General features: G+C 45.0%; 1 long non-coding RNA gene across 1 annotated transcript in view; it reads right to left on the reverse strand.

Annotated features, from left to right (window-relative positions):
- Positions 1-8840, reverse strand: part of LOC118160277 — a 13033-nt gene that overhangs the window by 142 nt on the left and 4051 nt on the right. The gene's annotated exons all lie outside the window — the stretch shown is intronic.

The following is an 8840-nucleotide window of genomic DNA, read 5'->3' on the forward strand; positions in this document are numbered from 1 at the left end:
TTTCTGGTACAAGCATGAGTTGGTTAGCAGTGAAGTGATTGTGTGCTTTGTAATTTAATGCCTAGCATTATGTTCCAGAGTTAGAGTCCCCTGGAGAAGGACTGAATATTTGTAATTCCCCCCAGTCTAAAGCCTCAGAGGCTGAACAAGCAGTCAGGCAATACTGCATCAGGTACGTTCAGCTGATGCTTTCAGTGCCTCCCTGGTAACCCTAAGGACTTGCATTCTGAAGCACAGTTTCGTGGCAAAATATAAATATTATTCCCAGAGAACAGGGGATATACTGTGGGTCCTCTGTCACATCTACTTTGAGCTAAGGGCTTCTCAACTTTATACTGGTATAGCTTTGAGTTTCAGTTGTCATTCATGGTGCTTGTTGCGACCACTGACTGTCACTCCCTTGAACAACAGTAGCACCTGTGTATAAACATCCTGACAGCACTGTCACATACTGGATACTGTGAAGAAGGCAAAATCTCATCTGTTCTACCCTTATTTTCAGCCCCACAGTGTAAACTCCTTCGAAAAGTGCTGACTTCTCTCAGTGTATTAAAGACACTTCAATTCCTGCAGGACAAAGAAATATTACAGGGTCAGAGATGTAGGTATGAGTCTCTTGGGCATCACCTTGATGTGCTAGCATTGCTCCTTTTTAGCAATAAACACAGCAGCAACTGAAAGGGCTAACTCCAGTGACTCCATGTGCTTCAGCTATGCCTGGACTGAGTGCTATCTCATGCTGTTGCATGGGGCTGTGCTTGCCTTGGCTTCCAACTGTCCATGTCCGAAGGTCTGTGGTTCACCTTTGTGAGCTGCTACCCTCGTTGTTGCTTCACACGTTGTGTATCGTTCATTCTTTTGGGACTTGTGGCTTTCATGCTTTGCTGGTGTCGGCATATTTCTAAAGGAACAGCTTTTTGCTCCCACTGCAGGCCAGCTTCCGCTGGATCAGGCAATACCCACCCTGCCTGGGGTGGACCAGCTAAGACAGATGCTGGCCACCTTGCCTGTTGGCATTATTTGTCTAGCAGTGATGTTCAGAAACTGTGTTCCACAACGAGGGCCTCATTTAACAAAGAATAACACACAGATAGTTCCCACCCACAGAGAGCTCACTGCCTAGGGTTATGGAAAAATATATCAAGCAGAGGTCAAAGAATTGTAAAGGGCAATAATGCAACACCGGCCACCCTGCTTTCCATGGGCCTCTTGCCTCAGGGGCGACAGTCAACCTTGCCTGCGTACAACCAGCTGTCTTCCTTAATACATACATACACACATGTGTGCACATATGCAGGCTGCACATAAATTAAACAGTCTTTGGAGTGCTAACAAACAGCAAATGCTAAATTCAAGCCAGATGTGATCCCCTCCCTAGACACCAGCAAGCAGCTTCGGGCTGGAGCTCCATGCTGGTGGAGGTGATTTGGAAAGCAGGCCTGGTGGGAAGGGTCCAGCACTTGAAATCCAGGGGAACCCTCTAAGGCCTCGCTTTTCCTACAGCTTAGCAGAATTCCTGGACACAAGCTCTATCCTAAAATGGGGAGAGAGTCTGTTGTAATGTCCTTGAACTTTGCTTTAACACCATATGTTTTGGAAGAAAGTAGGTGGGGGTATTTATGTATATGGTATGGGTTATGTTCCACTTGGATGTTTGGAAAATAAAGGTGTATCAGTCTTTGGAGCGCGACAACAAAGAAGATCCTGGTCTTCCGCATCCCGTTCTGTGTAGGCATCTCCTGGGGCCCTTGAAGGTCCAAGGTTTTCCTGTTAACGTTTGCTCAGAGCCTCGTATTCACTGTCGCAGACAACTGAGTCAATGCAGGGCTGAGCAGCTGTGTGGAATGCCAGATGCACTGGAAACCCTGCTGCAAAGCATCCAGATCCATGGCTTTCAAATGGATGGTGAGCCTGGAGAAAACGTCAGTGTCCTTGGCACTCACGAGTGCCGGTGGGAAGGAGTGATTAGAATGGGCTCATGGATTAGGAAATCTTTTGTGAACGAATTTGGAGTTGCCCTTGAAATGATATTTCTTCCATTTCAAAAGACTGCTGCTTCTGAGTTTTCCCTTTTGATTAACTAGGAATTGCATCAGTATTCCCACTATTATTACTAAATAAAACTGTTTGAGTTTCAGTCCATAAAGTTTGATCAAATGCATTTTACTATTGCTGTCTAAACATTTCATCTGGTTAATGTCTAACTCCAAGTATTTTTTAATATTTGTACTTACTAAATTATTCGGAGAGAAGCTACTGATCGCAGGCCAAATGCTGATGTCATTTACACCAACAATTAGCCCAACATTGCTCAACTTCTGTCAGGTGCTGCCAGGGTTTGAGGCTCTCATGTTCTCCCTCCTTTCTCCCAACAGGTGGCAGCCTCTTGACTTTTTTCCCCATCTCGGATTTTTTGGTTAAAGGCAGCACAGAAAACACCCCTATTGTATGTTTGTCTCCAGAAAGAAAGATTTTTTTTTTCTTTTGTACCCCTTGTTTTAACTCTTGCTTGTCAGGCTTATGGCAGTGGGAGGGAAAAGACAGTCCCCGAAGGCCAGAGAAGTAGAGGAGTGGATTTCCCTATTAATACACTAAATAATAGGGATGGCTTCACAGTCAATATGTCATGGAATAGCTGTCAGAAGTCTGAGTCAAACGTAATGTGGATGTTCACAGAAAAATGAGGCAAGCCCAGCTAAACTGCTCTGCTATGACATGTTTGGGGGCACAGCTATCTCTTGCAAACACTTCTTGGAAATTTATTAAAAAAAAAAAAAAAAAAAAGCATTGAGTGGCTAAAAGAAAAAACCCTGTCACCTTTCATGCAGACTTTTGAAGCCTTGTTACAGATATAAATTAAGGCTCATTGGCCCTGCAAGGCACGAACTACAAGTCCCTTATAGCTGGGGAAGCTGAGACACCAGAGGTGGTCTACGCACAATATTGGCGCTAGGTGTAAGTATTTTGGTGAGGGCTGAGATCTTTTTATCTTGGTGTTATAACAGTCCACTCCCCACTGTGCCAGCAGTTATAATGGTACAAAGGTACATTATAGTGGTAAGATTATTCCCTTTGCCCACATGAACACATTATTCTGATAAAAGTACTTTAATACCAATATAGTTGTGTTAATACTAGAGTTTGTACAGCTTTACTGAACTGGTACAGTTAAAGCAGTACAACCTTGGCATATAGATAAGGACTAAGTATCTTATCCAAATATATGGAGCAAGTAAATGACTGATCTGGGAATAGTACACAGCAGTCTTCCTTCCCAAGCTGCTTTTCAGATTGCCTGAAACCATTCTGTTCACATTTCTTCTCACCAGAGGGTAACACAAAGCATCATTGTTTGTCAAAATGTCACTGCTTAAAAAGAGATGCCACCCTCTTATTTATAAAACTAAGTGGAAAAAAAACATTCAAAAATGTCTTCTTTCCATCTTCCTTCCAGTGATACCTGACATTAGTCGGGCCTGATGATAGATGCTTGCACAGAATTACTTGTGAAAGGTTTGTTGCTTTTTTTTTTTTTTTTACATACATTTACCAATATTCATCCCAAGTGGGTGTTTAAAACAAAACAAAACACTTTCACACAAAGACCCACTTTTCCAACTGTCAGGTGGAAGTACGACAGTGGCTTAACGCAGTACATCTATCTGCTTTAGAGTTGCATGGTGGTACTGCTCCTAACTCGTGAAATACTAGAAATGCCTCAGTCCCTAAGGCATTTCAGGAAGCCTTCGATCACTCTGGTTTCTTTTTACCCTGTAGGTGTTTGACACAACCTGCTGGGTCCTGCCATGGGGACAGCCAGAAGGTGCCAGACAGCAAGGAGGAACGTGGCCCTCAAGGCGAGGACTTACACAGGAGACAAGGGGCAGAGGAAGAGGAGAGACATGGCAGAGCTGTGCTTGCGGTATTGTCCAACAATGTTAACGGGATGTGCAGTGGCACCAAATGAAAAGGTAATGGTCCTTTAGGGTAAAAATGGTTGGGGCAGACTTGCAGCTGAACCTCGTGTGAAAATCATGTTTTAGTCACTTTGGTCTACATTCAAGTTGTTTTATTTCTGATTTTGGATCCCTACCTGAGCCACTGCATCTGTCGCTGTTGTAGCAGCTCACACTATGCACGATCGTGCTGTTGTCCTCCACAGCTTAGCCTTCCTGAGTTGTCTTCCTCACCCGTTCACCAAAACGTGTCTTCCTTCTTTACCATCAAGAGTTTTATGGGCAGTGTGGGCTAGAGGTGGAGTTCTTCTCTGTGAAGACAAAAGAAAGCCCCCCAAAGCACTGATAAGGTAAGGGTTGCTAGAGCAGGCATAGGTTGATCTGAAAATGAGACAGACTGGAAGATTTCAGGCTAGTCATCAAGCCCAAATTAAATACTTCTAAAGTTCAAGATTATTATTTTTTTTTATTTTAAGTCTCCTTTCTGTGGAAAAAACTCTGCTAATTCAGTATTTCAAGACAAAAATTAATTTTGAATCATCTGGATTTCCCTTGGGAGGGAAATTCTGCTTTTCAATGAGCTGGAAGTGATGTATCTTAAAATTCCCAAGCAACAATCTTATATTGGTATTTTTAATTCTGAAGGCCATTCCCATGAGTTTCTAGTATTTTTAAAGTAGGTCAGATTTTGAACACAAAAAAGCTAAAGAGTTATGCCCCTTTCATCTTTTCTTAGGAGCAATAAGCCTTTTTGGTATTATTGCTGGCTTAAATATTAAACAGGAAGCAAATTACATTTCCAGTCATTAAAGTACAATAGAACAGCTCTATTGTCTGAATCAGTGCAATATTAGGCCAGATTGTCACAGAATGCTCAAGAATGAAGTCATATTGTAAGAATGCAATAAATTAAACTTCTGCTTTTACTGTGAGTTCTGCCTGACGAGAGATTACTTCTTCATTCCTGTCAATGAAGGTAAGAAATTTCGGCCCCAAAACTTAAACGTGGTAAGCAACCGTACAGAATTTGATATTCACACACATTTACTTCAAAAATACAACCCGTTCTGATGTTGCTGCTTACAAGACTCTAAGCTTACCGATCTTTGTACTGTGTGACCAGAAAACTTATTTTTAAGATCTGCTTTAAATGACTCCATAAATAGAGGGATTTGCGTGCAACTCTGCTGGCTTGTAAGGAGTTGTGCTCTGTAGGGCTTTAGCCCCAAGGAAAGCTACAGGTAGGAAATTGTCCTCGTAATGCTCCTCTGGTCAAACCCCTGCTCGTAAAACTGCAACACTAGGAAAAACCCAAAGGATCTTGCAGGGACAATAGCTGACAGTATCTGACAGCCGCTGCCTGGTAGCCTCCCGGAGGTGGTGCCCTGACTATTTACTACCTAAACTAGGTAGAGGATGGGAATTGCTGTTGTTTGGAGCAGCACTGTGCTGACTGACAGCATCCTCTCCCTAGGTAAAGGAGAAGATGCTGGCTGTTGCCAAAAGACATGGAGTTTTGGGTTGCTTTCTCCCAGTGGTGCGGTTCCCACCGAGGCAGTGTGCCACTCGAGATCTTCCCTCCTTGCCTTGGACAACTGTCCAGACATGGTGGTTGGCCCTGATCTGATGTAACTTTTAAAGCATTCAGTACCGGGGATTCTACGGCCTCCAAGGATGCCATTACAGCACTGAACCCTTAGGAGGTTTTCCCAACATCTGAGCAAAAACATTCCTGCAAATGAAAGTGGTTACTTTTTGTCTTGACCCAGTGGATTTGGAGGACAATTTATCTTCTTCAGTAATTTTACTTAATGCAAGAACTTTGTAATGTTCCCCTCTTTATTTTTCTCCAGACTAAACAAATCCAGTTCCTTTGCCCTTTTTTCATAGGTCCTGTTTTCTAAGTCTCTTACTGTTGTCCCTTCAAACCTTTTTTGTCTCTGATCTTCGGAGTCTCTTCTAAACGCAGTGTCTGAAACCAAACACGGAGTTCCAGCTGAGGCTTCCTTGGCACTGAGTATAGAGGAACTACTTCTTCTTGGGCTTAGTTTGACTCCTGTTTTTATACCCTAGAATGAGATTTGCCCTTTTTACCTTTGCTTTGTATTTCACTTGTGGTCTAGCCTGACCTCTTGGATCCTCCAGAGGCAGAAATATTCCTGAGTAGTTATTCCTCCTTCCAGGAGGAAATTCCTCAGTTGATTTGTTTCTATAGTTGATTTGTTTCTATACCATGCTTAGTCTGGTATTTAGCAGAATTGCTGTTGGCTGAAACACTTCATCCATTTAATGCAATCGGCTCGCATTATAACCATGTTCTCAGAGAGGTTTATAACATTTTCGAGCATAATTTCTCAATCAATTTTTTTTAAATTGTGCTATCCCACAGTCATTAATGATGGCATTAAATAGAAGCAGACTCGCATCACCCCTGGAAACATTCCTCCCCAGCTGTGTCAGCAAATCACCTTGCTGGGCATCTGAAACGGGTCTTAATCCTACCCAAAACACAGCCTCGTGATCTGAGGTGGACGACAAATGCCATCCAAGGAGAAGACTCTGTTCCTCTGTGCTTCTTTAGAATTACCTATCCTTCTGCAGCATGCCCTCTCATCATATGTCCATGTATTATCACCTATACCTGTTGTTATCTCGAGTTACTGTCTGGGAGGTTATCTGCTGTAACGGTCACATAATTCCTCATTTAGAAAAATAACTCAGCTGGAGGAGCCTTCAGCTCATCCTAGACACTTAGTTACAGACTGTGAAAGATTTATGTATATGAAGTGTGCTCAGTTTTACTGTCATGCGCCATTGTTTTGACAGCCCAGATGAAGTTCCAGGTATGACATTATCAAACAGAATATGCCCTAGAGAAATTATTTTTCCTGAGAGTTTTACTCCACACTCTCTCAGCTTAAAAATGCAGAACACAGGCCACAGGAAAATGGGAAGAAAATTAAAGCTTTGATTCAGCAAAGAACTCCAGCGTATGCTTACCTTTAAGTGGTAATATAGTCAGATTATGCTAGTGTTTAAAACCGAAGTGCTTCAGTAAAATACCGAGCAGAGTTTGATGGGGCTCCTTCCCTTCTTTAAATGCCACTTATAATTTGCTTACTAATTACTCCTGTTACATTAAGTAAATAAATAAGCCCCCTGCAGAACAAAAAAAGGGTTACATGGGCTGAAAAATAAAGGGTGGGCTCTAAGTGGAGCAAAGGTTCATGTGGGGTGACCCACATGACCAGAACAAATAAAAAGGTAATCCTCAGGGATTCAGGGAGTATAGTGAGCAGCTGAGGAAGAGAGGTGGCCTTGTTTGGTGTTCAGAAATAATGTAAAATCATGTACTATGGGGGTGTGAGCTGCTGGAAGTTCTGAAAGGAGAAAAGGAGCTGGGTGCTCCCCCAGTATCTGGTACAGAACCAACCATCCAGGCAGGAGATGTGCAAACAGGCAGCAGCTGATGGCACCGGGAGGCTCAGTTGCACAGGAAGGAACCCCACAGGGTCATTTCCTGGAAAACCCTGGTGGCAAACTCTGATGTGAGAGATGGAGAAAACAGCTGAAGGGGAGCTCTTCCCCGCGTGGCTCCCACAGAGGGATACGAATAAGCACATGGGGGGCATCTTGGGTTAAGGCGATAACCTCAGATTTGGTGGTCCATGCCAAAGGAAGGACAGGAGAGCGAAGAGCTGACTGCAAGGATGAGGGAACTGGAGAATTACGCTGGATTGCACAAGAGCAGGCTGCAAGAGAAAAAGGAGATAGGAAGCTCAGGGTTCTTCAAAGGGATGGTAATAGCCACATCTAAACTAACCTAGTGCACAGGAAGGAAAGAAGAAATATACTGAGGCGAGTTTGGCTAAAGCATGAAACCTTATTTGACCTTAAAAAAAAAAAGTCAGAAAGAGGAAGGTAGGTCAGAGTAACAGAATTCAGAAAGAACAGTATGGGCATATAAGATTACAATCAAAAACTGTCAGAAAAAAAAAGCATATGAGGTTTTTAAGGACAGTAAAAACTTTATGTGTTTTTGTGATGCTTTGAAAACTCAATAACCAAAGTTATTAAGCATGTTTTCTTTATTACAGTGCAGGTTGTGTTGGGGATCACTTGGCTAACACACCAGGGGTTACTGCCAGTGTGCATATATTAATGGGGTAAAAAAAAAATAAGGTCTTGCCCTTCCCTTTGAGGGGGTGGTGTGGATTCAATGATGACTTTAACCAGGTTCAGGCAATCGTCTTTTTTTGCATGTTTTCCCCACGCAGGTCCCTTGTGAAGGAACCAGTGGTCCAAGCCTTCTTGGAGGCTGAGAGAGCGAACCCTCGTGGCGCTTGTGGCAACAGTGCTTTTTGTGAGGCTGCTTTGGGCCAACGCGTGCCCATCGTTACTTCACGGTGAAACCACCACCGCTGACCGGAGGGGTCTCACACCGAGCCCTGCGGACCCGGCTCGCCCCCACCGAGGCCACAAGTTTCTCCTCGCCTCCCTCCCTGCCTGCAAGGCCGGGGCCGGGCTCGCCCAGCCGCAGGAAGGAAACAACCCCGCGTCCCTTCCTCACGCACCCCGCCCGCCCGGGACGCGGCGCCCGCACCCCTCCTTCTCCCCCCCCCCCTCCCCCCGCGCCCCGTTCCCGCCTCGCCCAACGGCCGCGCCTCGCGCCCCCCGCGGCCGTTAACCCCCCCCCCCCCGCCCGCCTCGCGCCGCCGATCCCCGCGTGCCAGGGCGGGGGCGGTGGGCGCGGCGCGATTGGCCGGCGGGCAGCCAAGCGCGGCCCGCTCGCTCGCCTCCTATTGGCTAAGGGGAGGGAGAGCGCCCCCGCCCACCCTCCTTCTCTCCCATTGGCTGGCCGTGCCGGCCGGGCCCCGCCCCCCC

Source organism: Oxyura jamaicensis, chromosome 1, assembly GCF_011077185.1.
Source record: "Oxyura jamaicensis isolate SHBP4307 breed ruddy duck chromosome 1, BPBGC_Ojam_1.0, whole genome shotgun sequence".
NCBI classification, from domain to species: domain Eukaryota; kingdom Metazoa; phylum Chordata; class Aves; order Anseriformes; family Anatidae; genus Oxyura; species Oxyura jamaicensis.